Source organism: Pagrus pagrus (assembly GCF_965226575.1).
Source record: "Pagrus pagrus genome assembly, chromosome: 3".
NCBI classification, from domain to species: domain Eukaryota; kingdom Metazoa; phylum Chordata; class Actinopteri; order Spariformes; family Sparidae; genus Pagrus; species Pagrus pagrus.
The window spans coordinates 5,250,039-5,266,819 of NC_140187.1; the positions used below are offsets into that span (position 1 = coordinate 5,250,039).

Sequence of the window (16,781 nt, forward strand, 5' to 3'; positions counted from 1 at the left end):
ATCATATTGTTAGCCAACCGCGGCTCGTCCTCTTCCTCTGCCACCCCCTTGTCCTCTGCCATGCCCTCATCCAACCACTGCTTCCCTCTTCTTGGACTTTATCTTTGGCTCTATGTCAACCAGCAAAGTATCCAATGGGAGGCTCTCAGGAAGGATCAAGTAGCAAATATTGTTGCCACGGATACTCTGATTCCAGCCGAGTGGGCTCCCCGTTTCTAAGGGTCATCTTCATCACCTTCAGGTGGGTGTTCATGCCAACACATCAACACTTGTGATGGTTCCTTGGACCTGGGTGCCATCGTTCAGTTCAGTGGTAACTGTCTCAGGGCCGAGTTTCATCAAAAACCTGAATAGGTTCATGATGGTGACGGACTGTAGAGACAAATCATCCACCATGCAACTGTATTTATGTGCACAGGTTTTCAACTTAACTCCACAGAGGAGCTCCATTTCTCTTTTGAAACATTTTTCAAAAAGTGCAAGGACAGAAGGTTACATCCAGTTGAGTATATATTCCATTTTCCCAGTATTAAATACATTGCTCAGATTGCAGTCTTAAGGAAAAGGTCAATTTCTCCATAGAGTGCATTTCAATGACAACTGAGGTCTCATCCTTGGATGCCAGGTGTTCCTGCAGCAACTTCCGTGTGGTTGCTTTTTTGCCGGCAACCAAAAGAAGCTTCCCAGGTTAAATCTAACAAAAAAGAATTCAACTTTTCAACTATTCAAGAAATACTCCTTATAACCTTGGCAATTTCTTGCCAAAATGAATGCGTTAAGTGGTCTGCCATTGGTTCACCGCACTGCCGCCAACATTCATCCAGTCCTTAAGAAAAAGCTGTATAAATTTCAAATTTGGAGTCAAAGTATTGCATAATGTTCTTCCAGCAGAATTCTTGCCAGGATCTTGAGTTGGTAGATATCATTCCAATTCAGACATCTTGAGGCCCGATTCTCTCTCGCATTTCTGTTCGACCTAGGAGCTCCATTTCTTGCTCTTTATCAGTCTTTTGCCTCTTTTTCAGTGTAGTCACCACAACATCTCTTTACTCAATGCTTGGGCAATATCCAAAATTTTATATCACTCTATTGTCTCTACATCGCGATAGATGTATTCAAATCATAATATATAGTTACGGTATTTTATTTTATGATTTAGGTTGATATACTGTTGACTTCTTTACGTCTCCCTTCACAGCAACACATACACTTTTACATTATAAAAATAATATTAAATAAGAACATTTACATTAGAACTTTTGGTGCAAAGAATGAATTGCAAACATTACACAATATTAGGTGCAGCTAGTGGTTACCTTGCCTCTAAATTCCTACATGTCCTGTATGTTAAAGCGCTGCCTGCATGCCGCGATATTGGGCCAATTAACCTGTAAGTAACCTCCACCAGTCTCATTCCCATAACGTCAGAGATCGATACGCTTCGCCTCCGCTTCCACAACAACTCCATGTGCATTTTCTTTTTATCCCAAACATGCCATAACAGCTATTCAATATTCAATATTTTTGAAAAAATAGCATATATGATGGCAAATATTGCAGTATTTGATCATATCTATTATCGGCCAAAGCCTACTTTCCTCTGCAAAGAAACAGTACGCAAAAACAAAAAAAGAAAAAAAGAAAAATTCGGGTCAGCACAATTTTCCCACTAAAACACAAAATGTGCTGCAGTGTTAACTCTAAAATACACATAAAACTGCATGATGATGCTGCATTTTGCCTTTTTCTTATAAACTCCTGAGATAAAAAACAAAAGGCAATCAGCAGAATCAGGACTGGCTGCCCGGCTCGAGATGCATAAACAGGTATCGACCACCAGCTGTCCAAGTGTTTATTATACATACAGCCCTATGTGCAGCATGCTCCTCCGTCTGGTGAACGCTCCTTTAACACTGCTGCTCGTGGGATCCGTCCATCTGTACATAATGTGAGAGACTGTACGTCGTCCGTATGTTCTAGTACCAATGTCACCGCCACAAACTGTAGCACATTTCTGCACTTGGCAAAGGAAGTGATTGTGTTTCTGAAAACGAGCCAGCGCCGCCTCATTACTGTGATTATGTGGAATTTTGAATCAGAAAGGTTGATGAAAATTCAGCCTGACGTTCTTCAGAGGGCCTATAGCAACAACACGGGTTTTTCAAGGCCATTGATTCCCCCTTCATCACATCCACGTACACGCACGTGTTTGATGCAGGTTGTCAGAGAAGCGGCTGCACGGTTCCTATGACAGCGAAGCAGCGAGAGTGATAAAGCGTCTAAAAGTGGATGTCTGATGCCATTGACTGTATTTAGAAACCAGAGAATAAGGAGCACACACACACACACCAACTCACCGGGTCAGGCCAATGTGGAGCGACTGACTGACTGATGTCACCGTCTACACGCAAATCCTCATGTGACGTGTGTGTATTTTTGTCTGCGAAAAATGTGTGTGTGTCATGTTGATGTATGGTTGGTGTATGTGAGACATGCAGCAGGTGCGTGTGTGTTTTTGTAACTGCTGTTTGATGCAGCGAGTATGACTGCCTCGTGTCGTGAGGCCAATGCAGATGCGCTAACCGACTCTGCTTCTCACACAGGTATGAGGAATCATCTCAATGAAACACACACACACACACACACACACACACACACACACACACACACACACACACACACACACACACACACACACACACACACACACACACACACACACACACACACACACAGAGCAGGCTCTACGGCCTCCTCGCCAGTTGGTTTGGGGGGGGTATCATAGCCGTTTCCATGGAAACTGGCTCTCTGTGCCAAAGCTGCGGGGAGGCGGACGTAAACACGCGGTCACCATGGTAACCCTTTCGTTGCCACTGGCTCCCGACTGTCGATCGACTCACTCTGTATCTGATGTCAGCCTGCATTTTCAAATCTTTACCTGCTTCTGTCTGTCTGTCTAAAGGTGTAGATGTAAGTCTATCTAGCCTGTCTGTGCACCTACCTGGCTATCAAATGAGAACACCTGATAACAAACCAGTGTGTCTGAGGTAGAGACAACCTCCACTATGTTTGAAGCAAATGTAGGTTATACACTGTTAATTTGGTTTTACTGGCCAGTTGGCGTCGATGCCTGACAAAAATGGGGTGCAGTTTGTCAGAAATCAGAGGATACTTGTGAGTGCCTGAGGAACTATTTAAAAAAAAAAAAGTAGGCAGCAGCACACACCTTTAAAGTCGGTTTGTGATCTGCCCTCATCTGTGATAAGCACAAAGAAGAACAAGGAAGAAAGAAGAAAGAAAAAGAGGAAAAGGACAAGGAAGCACAAAGAAAGAGGAAGAAAAAAGAAGAAGGGGAGAGAAGAAGAAAGAAGAAGAGGAAAAGGAGAAGGAAGAAGAAGTGGAGGAAGAGACGTTGCAAAGTGCAATGCATGTTCCACAAGGGTTCTGAGAGGAGGGAAAACATTTTCACACCACAAGTCTTCAATCATTCATCTTTGCACACTAAACTTTAGCCTCTCACCGCCAGGTGTGCCTGAACTGCAAGTTACATACTTGCCTTTAAAATATAACAATGTTAAAGTAATCAGTTATCTCATTATCATAGGTATCAACTGTGAGAAGAGGGAATTTATCAGTTATCAGTATCAGCTGAAAAAATTCATGATTCTATAATACTAAAAACAAATATCCCTCACAATTTCCCAGTGCCTGATTGTTGGTCATACAAAACAACCAGTCAAAAACCAAAGATTTACTATCAGAGGACTTAAAAACCAGTGAGTTATTTGCACCTTTGCTAAAAAACAACAATTAGTAATAAGTAATCCATTTACTTTTCTTTCCATTGACCAATTGATTAATCAACCAATTCTTTCAGCTGTACATAATAGTCTATTAGACAGTGAGTTTGGATGTTGCGTGTTGTGTTGTGAAGCAAACCATTTGCTGTGGGCATGAGTTGTGGTGAGGGAAAGCCATCACGCACAAGGACGTCATGCAGCAGATAAAACTCACTCTGGTCAGTATTATTTCAGATTACAAGCTGTGTGAGTTGATCATGTCCTTATTTGATGACCACAGTTAGGGGGGGGATCAGTAATTAAAATACAACTACATGTAAATGGATATTTCTTAGAACTAAGCTTTTTCAAAGTGTTTTAGCCATTTGGAAACAATGATGCAGGAAACAATAATGCAGACACCAATGTTCACCTCCTAATTTGGTTTTATTAGTGTATGCAGCGACATTGGCATGAATGTTATATTGTCTATTTTGTAAAAAGCACAGAGCGACATTAAATATTCTAATGATGAAAAAGAGAGATAAAAATGGCTGCTGGCAGTGTTTTTTTAACCAGGATGACTCTGTGAAGAGCAGTCACGTTTCCATCATTATGTTTGTCCTGTAAAATGAAATGAAAGTTTAAAAAAAAGTCAACTTAAAAATCATTTGATGTATTTTATGTTACTAAGCAACCAGCCACAGACTAAAACACTTGTCTGGAGGGAGATCATTATAGTTTTAAAACCCTGTTTTAAATATACCTGTACAGATGGACATCATACTTTAAAAAAATATCTAAACTTCCAGGTGTTTTGACTCTGTAGACACAAAAGAAACTGTTATCTGTTCTATCAGAATCTGTCATCCAACAAACTATCAACTTCTGACTTAAGGACAGGCCTCCACAAAGCCAGAATGAAATCACAGCAAATTCAACTCTTTTTTTGAGAGAGAAAAAAAGTGTAGATGTGTTAAACAAAGGCTCGGGAGCCAGAAGAACACGAGCAGGCTTCTGTCGAGTCCTAACATGAAATGAGCAGCAGAGTCTGAATCCCAGGGTGCAACACCAACATGAAAAAGCTGAGGATCCCCTCCAATAAGGTCAAGAACTGCTCTAAGAACTGATCTAAGTAAAGAGAATAAAAGCCGGTGTTGGTGATCAAAAGCAGCTTTAAAAAGGTGAATACACCTGTAGTGTTGCTGAAGTGTGTATTCACTGTGTTGTTTATCTGAACACACACAAATTCACTTTTGACGAACATTAAAATGAGGTTCCATCTCCCTTAAATTACACTTAGTGTCCACTTTATGAGGCACACCTGCACAATTTAATGCCATCCAATACACCTGTTCGTAAAGTCTTCTTTTATGATGCCTATTATTTTCAGTCATCGAGTGGGACATAGAGGTGCTGATTAAATTCTACATTTTATTTTAACTTGTTTAATGAATGAAAGTCTGTTTCAGCAGTAAAAGCATTTTAATTAAATATCTTTTTCATGAATCAGGTAGAAAAAACTGCTTTTAAAAGGATGGTACTGTCACCAGAACCTGACATCACTGTTGTCTTGTACAGTTCTTACCCTTCATAGTATTTCACACAGAGGTCACAAAACAGAAAACAAAAACAAAAAACAGTGTTTAACAGAAACAAGATAAGCTGACTGAGTTTTAACACAGATTTATTTTCTACTAATTAAGTACTTGAAGACGTCGGCCAGAACAGAGCAGATTTTCTTTTAAATGAAATCTCCAAAAAGAAGTTCAGATTAGCATCTGCGTTGGACTGCGAGCTATTCCTCTGAAAGACTTCCTTTTGATGACTACTTTAAAAAGACTTTAATCTGCTTCTGGACACGTGAGCGCTGGAGATCAGAAGCTCTGGAAACATCAGCCTGGATACTGCTGGGTCATAGAGGACCTAACCAGGGCTTAGTGAGCATACTTTTCCCTACAGGGCTGAGAGAGAGCATATTACTTATTCAGGTTACAACCGGAGCAGCGCTTTTACATCTGAAACCTGCTGGGCTTGATTAAGCACCTCGGATACAAGGTGTAGATTAATGCAGCTAACAGAAATTGACTACTCAGTGTGGGTAGTAACCGGCAATACAGAGGGTTTAGTCGAGGACTGAACTGGAAGATAAAACCCATCATATTTTAGTCCCGTTTCAACAAGTCCCCAAAAAAAGCCCAAAAAGTCTAGCTCGGGCTCATCTGACCTAGTTTTCTTCAGGGGTTAAACAGGGCCAACACCAGGAGTTATTTCTTATTTAGAGTCACCACTGTTAGTGTTTTCAATTTATATACGCAGAAAATCAAGCGAAATCATTCAAAACTGTGCGTGCAGCATCTGAAATGATGAAGGACACGGGCGTAACTAGGCCACTCGCACCAGAATGAGTAACACAACAGAATCTCTGCTCGCCAAGTAGGCCACATTTGCATGATGCCACAAACTTCACCTGACACAAAAAGCGAGCCGAAGCAAAGAGCGGATCACAGAACAAACCGCACTCTGCACCTTTCTGTGAACTCCATCAAATAAACTATTCTAATTGAACACCAGAGAACTGAGGAGCATGCCATGTACTTGATACTCCGATGATTAAACTCTGTCTCTTATCTATTGATGAGTGAGAATTATCCCTGCACATTGTATTGTAAACGTACTATCATTAAAATTGTAGCTATATTTTCTAGAGCTGCGACGACCATAATTAATCGCCACTTGCTTTAATAATCGATTAATCGCTTCAGTCATTTCTCAAGCACAACTGTCAAACATTGTCTGGTTTCAGCTTCTTAAATGTCAGGTGTTTATGCTCATCTTTGTCATTTATGACAGTGGATGAAAGGTCTTCAGGTCTTGGATTGATAGTTGATTTAAAAAAAAAAGCAATATGACGATGGCACTTGGAGCTTTGGGAAATTGATATTAATAGAATAAACATTTAATTGACAAGTCAGGAAAGTAATCAGCAGATTAACCATGATGAAAAAAAACATTAGGTGAGACTCTCACAGTTGTAACAACCTTCCCCACTGATCCATGACATTCATCTCATAACCGCTCAGCAAAGTTCACCTCCCCATGCCCAGTTTCAAATGGCTCCTACTACACAACATACTACACACTTCTTCATTATGTTAAATATGTCTTTTCTGGTCAGGTCACAGAGCAGTTTTCTTATTTTACTCCACACAGTGTATGATTATTGTATTTCACAGTCCACACTACATATACTAATGTCAATTCAGTGTCACAAATGTGTTGTGATGTTTGATTTTCTCACACAGTCCTGACAATTATTAAGTGCTTTGGAGGACATTGCGAAATATCAAGATATATATCAAGCTTTGTGATACTGCCTAAAAATGTCACAGTATTATTTTAAGGCCATATCATCCAAGCACAGACCGTCACAATAAATCCTTTTTGTTGGATGCTTTATTGTGCCATAAATAAATGCAATAAATGATATTATTGTCATTTTAAGACTATTTTATGCCACTTCTATAATGATAATATAATAGCATAATAGCATTTTTTTTTTCCAAGTATACCTTCACAAAGAGCGATGAACTTCCAATTCTTAACATTCAGAAATAAAACCACAAAACCAAAAAAAAAAAAAAAAAAAAAACCTGGGGGGGACATCCTGCTAGTGGCGCTCAACATGCACGTAAACAAAATTCTTTATTTCACAAAGAATTACAGCTAAATTTTGGGAAAATACACACAGTTGAAATACACTGGAATTATCTTTTAACATTTTGACAAACGACTTTGGAAGTCAAAAAAAAAATCTCACTTTCTTTTGCTTGCTAGTTCTGCACGAACAAAATCAAAATACTACCAAAATCTCACTATAGCCAACTGCAACAAACTGCAAATTTGGCAAAAAGATAAACTGTGTGACACAAAAATGAATCGGGTAATGAATTTTGTCCTTCAGATGTAAGAAAACATCTGTGTTTGGGACAGAGATTTTTCAGAGAAAATGAAAGTTATGACGCAGAAATTATCATTACTAATTGTGAGTCATATCACCGTTTTATTCCATGTCAAAATAATCACAGCAAGATGTTTTTTTCTATTAATCATACAGTGGAGCCCCATTTTTAACTAAAACAAGTCACATGAGGTTCAATCACAGCTCATTTTGGCTTTCTTCAGTCATAATTTAAGAATAAACAACCTAATCTGGAAGATGGATGCACTGAACCTTTAACAGACATCTGTGGCACCACGTGGGTTTAGACGTATCACATCCTCATCAGGTTTGCTCATAAGATTTTCGCTGTTTACATGTCACTCAATTTTTTTATTGCATCATCTGAGGTGAAATGACTGACAAAATGGTTTTTAACACACAAAATTAAACAAAGAAACCATTTCCACGCTCACCTCGCTCCATGTTCACTCGCTTTCCCTCCCTGAACAGAAAAACGACTCGGCAGACACAGTTACGGCTAACCTAGAAGCTAAAATTAGCCACTAAGCTAACTGAGGATCAGTAATGACCCAAGCCGCCGCCATCCATCTCCACAACAACCGAGCAACTGCAGCCCACACACACACACACACACACACACACACACACACACACACACACACACTCATACACACTGACACACACAACATAGTGGCATCACGTCATGGTTGAATGTGCTTACATGACTGACTACACAGGCACACACACACACACACACACACACACCTAAGAGTTTCTCCCTCACTCCCACACTCGCACTGCATGGCTCAATGTGCTTACATGACTGACTACACACACACGCAGGACATACAACCGCCCTTCTTAAAACACACACACACACACACACACACACACACAGACACACACACACACACACACACACACACACACACACACACACACACACACACACACACACACACACACACACACACACACACACACACACACACACACACACACACACACACGCTTCACGGCTCAATGTGCTTACATGGGTGACTACAAGCATAAAGTAGCATTACAGCCTTGCAGTCGTACGCCTCAACCAACCTGTCGAGTTTCAGTTTACATCCATGTTTGTCTGGACTCATTTCATGTATGTGGTGAAGAAGGAACTGAAAACATGCCGTCTACACTAAGAGACTATTTTTACAGAGGAGTACAGAGGACTGATAGAGAGCTTCGTCACATGGTGCAACAACAATCACCTGAAGCTCAATATCAGTAAAACCAATGAGGCTGTGGTGGACTACAGAGGAACAGCAAGCCGCCTGTCCTGGTTATCAACCACAAACATGAACTGAAGATGGTGGACTCAAACAAGTGCCTTGGGGTCCAGATTAATAAAAACTAGACGGGACTCACAACACTTGAAGCCCTCTTCAAGGAAGCACAGAGAAGACAGAGGGTCTGAGGCTCGAGGATGTGGTTTGCTGTGCAGATTGTGAAGCCCCTTGAGGCAATTTCTTTTTAATTGCAATATACACATAAAACAGCTTCACTTGATCTTGTTAAGTGTTGTTCTGCTGTATGTATTTTAGTGCGTCACTTTATTGACAGAAGACAGTCAAATTCCTTGTGTGTGTTCACATGCTTGGCCAATAATGCTGATTCTGATAGACCACGAGGGGTTGTAGTCGTGACAGTAAACGGTGCTTTCAAACATGGATGTTGCTGCAAAGACGCGACAAACGTGGATGCTTCTCACACATCTTCAACCACAAAGCACAGAAGATATATACAATTGGCACAGTTTTAAAGGTGAGTATTGCCCTTAAATTGTTACTGAGTACTCAAGTACTCTCAAAAGAAGTCTAATGTAGCAATAAGGTCAAAATGATCACCCAAGTGAAAATGCAGGTAGTTAGTGTTACAACACTTGCGCTCTAGATTCCACCACTCTTTCCTCGTACACCTTCTCCACCCTCAAGTCATCTCCTTCCATTTTTGTAATGGATTTTTATAATCTTCTCAGCCTTGGTAGCATCTCAAGGGCACATGCTAACACTGCTAGCAAGTAAGGTCATGAGAGATTTCCTGTTTACTGTCTCTGCTGTTTTCAGTCTGTGCTTAGTGCCATCAAAAATGACATCAAAACGTCCATCCCTATTCACAGTGTCCCCTTCTGCTCCTGAGTCAAGGGAAGTGTTTTTGCAGAACATTATGTGACCTTTGACTTTTTGGATATAAAATGTCATCATTTTGTCCTATTTGACATTTGTGTGTAATCTGGTCATAATTAGCGTATGAATTCTTGAGTTATGGCCAAGAATGTGTTTTGTGAGCTCACAGTGACCTTGACCTTTAACCTTTAACCATCAACACCTAATTAGCTGGTCCTTGCATCCAACTGAACGATTGTGCCAAATCTGAAGAAATTCCCCTCCAGGCGTTCTTAAAAATGGAACAGACGGAAAGATAATCCAAAAACATCACGCCTCAAGCCATGAGGAAAAAAAACAAAACAAAAAGAAAAAAAATACAAACACATGCTGTCCGTCTCTCCTCCATGCAAACACACACTAACACACTGTCTCTCTCTCCACAAAAAACATCACACATCACGCACACACGCTCACACACACACACACACTTCAGTGGCGTGCTGCAGTGTAGCACGCTCTGCCAGCCCAGCAAAGCCGGCCGATCACAGCTGAGGGAGGCTGCCTGCAATCACACTGCCTATGAATCAATAATACTGCCTCACAAACAAGCAACACACACAAACGTAACACGCGCGCACACACACACACGCACACACACACACTGTCTGTCTCTCTGTCACGAATATAGACCGTGAGCACTGCAGTCTCATCAATGCTGCTGCTTCCTTTCACAACAGCAAGCAGGATAACAGAACGTGGCTAACACTTATGCTAGGCTAACACCTGATTCACGACCGTTTGTCAGCTGTGTGAAAGGGACAACATGTGTGATCAACCCTGGCACGTGACCCTGCTCCCAGCCGCGGCCTCACCTCACACTACACTACTCGGCTTCTCTAAAAATGGATTCACGTACGACACACTTCAGAGCAGAAGAAAAATGGAGGGGAAATTCATTGAGTTACATAAAAAAGGCCACATCTGCCATGTTGAAAATTAAGGAGCATCTTTACACCTACATTCTTTTAGGCTTGTAGGTAAATTTAACTTTTTTTTTTTTTTTAAATTGATGATATAAAACAACATAGACTGAGACAAACAGTCTATGTGATGGGGATCAGTCACATTAAGCCAATATCATGTCAGTTTAATAAGCTTTGAGCTCTGATAATGACTCAGTGTATCAGATAAGTACATCAGTAAATGTGACAATCTTGTTTAGCAGAGACAAATACAGAATACAAATAGAGACAGAGAGTTTGTTCTGACGCATATAAAAGCCAATTCTACCAGTTGTGTTGCATAGCCATACACTGCGTCTGTTAATTATTGTTTTAGATGAATCAATTAAACGTTAATTTCTGAGCCTGACATGACATTTTCATGGTTTGTTTTGTCTATGTGTTTGTTTATAAAAAATGCTATGTGGACTCTGGCCCTTACTTAAACAGAATTTGAGGCGCTGACCATGTAATGTTGAGTGCTGAATTTCTATAAATCTCGTCGCCATGTTCCAATATGATGTTTAATGTGATTCAATAGGACCTTTTACTGCTGTTATCTTATCATCTCATGAAGCAACGGCATTGTTTTAGAAAGCTGATATATAAAAGGCTCCATACTAATGAATTCTGACAAATCTCATCAACCACATCAAGGAAGGATACTTACAAGGTGAGGTGGATGCAAAAAGGAACTGAAGAGAGTTTTGTTTACGTGTAATCGTAAGTGCATCTTTGTGCTTTTTAATACAGAAACCTGCTTTCATCTTTGGATGTAATTTTAAAAGCAACATGAGCCTGTGATCAAAGATGGATTAGCAAAACATTTGGTCATGCAACTTGGATACAAAAAAAAAGCCAATTCATCTTTCACTGAGCTTAATACAGATCTGACTAAACTAGGAAGTGCACTTTTACGTATCCTTCAACCCATAAAGGTTTTGTTTCTGAGAAACCAGAAACCTATCCAACACTAAACTAAAAAACAACAGTTGTATGGAAAGACCCGACCAAAAGGCTTAAAAGGAATTCCAGCTCAGAGGAGAGCCACATTCTTGTTGTTTCCCAATAAAAAAAAATGTCAGGAGAGGAAGACGAGGAGGAGGAGGAGGAAGAAAAAAGGGAGCGCTGCAGACGGACGCTTTAGCTGTTTGGGTGAGTACGGAGAGATGATCAAAGAGGCTGAATCTAGGCCTCAGAGAGAGAAGAATTCAGTCTTTTCTCTGTTTTACCTTGAAGTGCAGACAACCCAGTTTCACACCGCTGATTCATGAATTGTGGTGGGAGAAAAGTATTGGAGGGAAAAAAAACCATCATGTTTCAAAGCACGGTTCTCTTTATATGCCATCATCACACAGCACTTTAGTGTGAATGTTACAAATGTAGAGCATTAGGGCTTTTATGTTCGCTAAGTGCTGATTACATGGTTTAATTAATTGGTCAATCAAGATCAAATGAACTGTGAATCATTTTCATAATCAATTCAATCTTTATGTCATTTATCAAGGAAAATGCCTCTTTACAGGCATTGTTTTTTCTGTTTAATATCATTGTAAACTGAATAATTGGGGGTTTATGAACAAACCATTATGAACAGAACAACACAAGACACCAGAAAAGTCACTTTGGTTGCTGAGGATTGTTTCACTATTTTCTGACATTTTGTAGGCTGAATGATTCATTGATTAGATTAAACCTCTGAATCAAGCATTTTCCGGGTGTGTTTTGGCTCCTGTCACAACTTTGCTCACTGTTCGCTCGTTTTTCACTGCAATGTAGAAGTCGAGCACCTCTATGGAAACAGTACAATCATGGGCAGAAGTATGAACAACTCAAAAATGTCTTGTGCAGCAGAACAGTTATAATGCAAGAAATCAAATAAAAACTGTCACAAAGTATAAAATGCAGGTTGAATTTCTTTGATAATTGGTTTACAAAAATTTTAAAAAGAAATGAATCTATATACAAAATATTTCCAAGTGCCCACAACTGATACCAATACTGGAAAAGATGGGGCCTCCACATGCTATACATAGTGAAGTAATTACATTTTTACAATGTTTACTTACTCCTCTTCTCTTTGCTCTGTGTAAACAGCCTGCAGCTCAGTTTCACTTAATTTTTGTCACATGAATTGTAGCAGAGTCATTCAAGGTTGAGCTGAAAAGCTCAGAATTTAATGTTTAGCTTTTTGGGGTTTTTTTGGCCTTTATATGACTTTTACTGATAGAACAGCTCAAGATACGACAGGAAACAGGATGAGAGAGAGGGCGAGTGACACGCGGCCGGGACTCGAACCCAGGGCCGCTACAGCGAAGACAAAGCCTCTGTACATGGGACGCCTTTCTACCAACTGAGCCAAACAGCGCCCCAGAATTTAATGTTTTTTGACAGGATAATGTTAGTGCAAATGATTGTTTTTTGGCAAAAATTTCAATGAGAATAAGGTGACTTGGATGAAATAGCACCATTGCCACAAATGATTTATTCAAGGACAGTCAGCTACAAACAGACATTATTGTCTGATTTCAAATTTCTATGATAAATGCTGCCATTTGGGGGATTTTTTTGTCAAGAAAATAGGCCTTCCAAACCCACCACTAGGTTGTGGGGTCCAGTCCTAGAGATACTACATCATAACATAATTACATTAACGATATTTTCATCATCAATTCATCTATCTTCGTGACTAATCTATTAATCGCTGAGTCTATAAAATGTTGAAATATTGTGGAATATGTTCAAATTTACAATTTCTCAGAGCCCAAAGTGACATCATCAAATTGCTTCCTTTGTCCAACCAACAGTCCAAAACCCAAATTCTCCTCATTCAATATCATAAAATGACAAGAAGAGCAACAAATCCTTGAATTTAAGAAGCTAGAACCAGCAAATGTTTGACATTTTTGCTTGGAAAAAAATGACTGAATGACTGAAACTGACCGAATTAAACTATCATTTGGTTATCAAAATAGTTGGATATAAGGGCAACAACGATTATTCGATTAATCAATCAAATCCAATCACCAACTCCACAGACAATATCCAGCATTATGTCCATGACACATTTTTTCTCCTGAAAACTGCAGCACAAAACAGCCGACACAATATTCTGGACATTTCTGTCAGCCGTGTCAACAACAGCTGGAAACGTGTCACAAAAACAGAAGTCAAGCAAACAAAAGTGACAAACACAGTCACCTCCAATAAGACACCAACAGAGGGCTTGTATCTGTTCAGAGTGGTTACCATCTATTTCAGTAGAGACAACAGTTTATCACAGCAGACTGAAAAATATAAATGAGGCACTGCTGCTGCCAGAGAACACCTGTAGGATCACCAACTCTCTTTTAAAGAAAACAGTCCTATTATCTCCTTGTGAACAATCTACCAGCACAGTAATGTTTTGTTTATATAAGGAGACTATGTTAACAACATCACCACATTTCCTTTGTTGTGATTCTTACAACATGCTAGTACAGCCTTCTCTAAACATTTCCAGACAGACATCAGTTTGTCTACACAGCACTCTGCCATGGTGACGTTATCGCTCTGTTGGTTCAAGATGTGTCGGGCAGATACCCAGATAACTTGATGGCCACTTGAAATGTAGATGAGATACCAGAAACAATCCAATCACCTCCCCTTCTGTACACAAGCTGATACAAACCAAACAGCACCGTCCGAAAATAGAGAAAGAATCTATTCAAGAATGCAGCCACTCTGCTTTGTTACAACTTCATCTGAAACATGATGTTTTAATGTAGCACTGAAGGCACATAATGGTTTAAACTGTGATTGCAACTAAACTGTCCCCTGCTGGAAAAATGCAGCTCATGTTATTGAGGAGATGATCAATATAACCAGTATCACAGTGAAGTATCAGCTCATAACAACTCACTTTACTGTATACAATATTGATTAAGGGGCGCATCCTTTTCAAGCCTCTATCAATCATTCTACAAGCCAAATAGACATTCTAATTAAAAATGCAGCAACTAACAACAATACAACACTTAATGCAACAGGGGGTCAAACTAGAAAAAGAAAGTCTACAGCCACGCTAATGAGTTATGGATCTTGGACATGCAAGTTGTTATCTAGTGTAAACAAGTTATGGATGTTATGAGCAAAAATGAATTAACTTGTGTGCACAAGATAAAACATTTCAACTTAAGGAACTTTAAGGACTCCATAAACATCAGCGTGCTAACATGCAGACACTATGAAAGTAAGCCTTACCATGTTTAAAATCTTAGCTTAGCATGTTAGAATAATAACATAATAACAACACATTTTTTATTTGTATTAGGGCCCTGACACACCAGGCTGACAGCAGGCCAATGACGGGCCGTGGGTGATCATCTGTGGCCCTGGCTGTTGCAGCGTGTCCTACACTGTCAGCACACAACAAGGAAACTGGACAAGGAAATGCAAAAATAGCCGTTCTAATGTGTAATGAACTGAACTGAACCAGACTTTGCGGCTTTAGATACAAAGCAGAGCTGAGGCTGACAGAAATGTCATCCATGTAGTGGTCATGAACCAAAGTGTTGGACAAATTCAAATTCTGACCTGATGATGGCACTAGATGAGAAGTCAGATGATCAACAAAAATGTTACAGTTCAACCTCTCGGTGCCATGTGACAATTCATCCAATAGTTCACGACATTTCCCAAAAAAAAACTACTTGTGGCATTTAAAGAGAAGGCAGTACAGACCATGAACAATCACCAAAATTTCCTTTAAAGCTGTTCAATACTTTTTGAGATATTTTAGTCCGAACCAAGGTGGACGACCGACCAACATAGCCTTCCATGGAGCCTTGCCGGCACCAACATGGCTAATAAAAATGTACGAACAACAACAACAGATCCATTTCAGCAGATTCCATTCGTTTCCTGTATCTGAAGAAAAACGTCAATCTGACGTTAAAGTTCTTAACAGTCATCCCTCCAAAACGAAGCAGATGTGACCTTTATTTCAGGCTAAGAAAGCATTTATACAGTCAGCAAAATCACAACCACTAAAAGACTTTGAAAACTATGAGTTCACAAACTGTTTGATTTGACTGTCTTCAAGTTTTAGGTTGTCAAATAGTTTGAATGTTGTTTGCTTTCTGTGTATTCTTCCTCACTCTACTGTGTTTAAAGCACCATGACAACAAATACATTTGTAAAAAGGAGGACAGCTTCAGAATAAAATCACAGACAGCTACAGATGGAACCGCTGGTGCTTGTAGAGATTCAAGGTTGTCCTCATTGAAATTTAGAGTAGACTCTTTCTGCTCTCCTTCACCCTGCTGACCTGAGAGCTGCACCGGCAAACAGAAGCTATCAGGTAACCCAACTCATCACACTTAACAGGAGTACAAAAATGAACTTTTAACCTTTCCAAAATTGCTAAATTTTAATGGGTCATACTCCTGTAAAATCTCACCAACTGTCACAAGTGAAAAGCCAGTCGAGTCATGCACCAGACCGGTGAGTAAAAAGTCATGTGCTCCACTTGTACAAATGTGCCGTTTGTTAGGAGAGATGGTGCATTACAAAAACATGTCCTTCGGGAGGTTCTTTGTGGGTTTTATTCTTGTCGGCTAAAGAAACGTTGGTGAACTGCTTACTTTAATGTCTTTCCAAATATCACAGACGATTTCACTGGAATGGAGTTGATAAGAAACGTGTCTATGTTTATTTCTTATTAGCTGTTCATCAACAAAAATATAATAATCAAGTAATATAATGGTAAGGACTGAATGATCATGTTTCCTGTTAATGTCAGTGCAAACCCCCGTCACTGCAGTATGAAGGCCTCGTGCTCAGCTGAGAGACTGCTGTGTCACCTCGCACTTACAAAAAAACTCTGACTCATCACTCTGCTCAGCCTGAC

General features: G+C 39.8%; 1 protein-coding gene and 1 pseudogene across 9 annotated transcripts in view; both read right to left on the bottom strand.

Annotated features, from left to right (window-relative positions):
* The window catches only part of chd6 (chromodomain helicase DNA binding protein 6), a 105,515-nt gene that overhangs the window by 66,631 nt on the left and 22,103 nt on the right, over positions 1–16,781 (bottom strand). The window lies entirely within an intron of this gene.
* LOC311254807 (small nuclear ribonucleoprotein Sm D1-like) lies at positions 10–360 on the bottom strand (annotated as a pseudogene). Its single transcript has one exon. The product of its transcript is annotated as a small nuclear ribonucleoprotein Sm D1-like (transcript).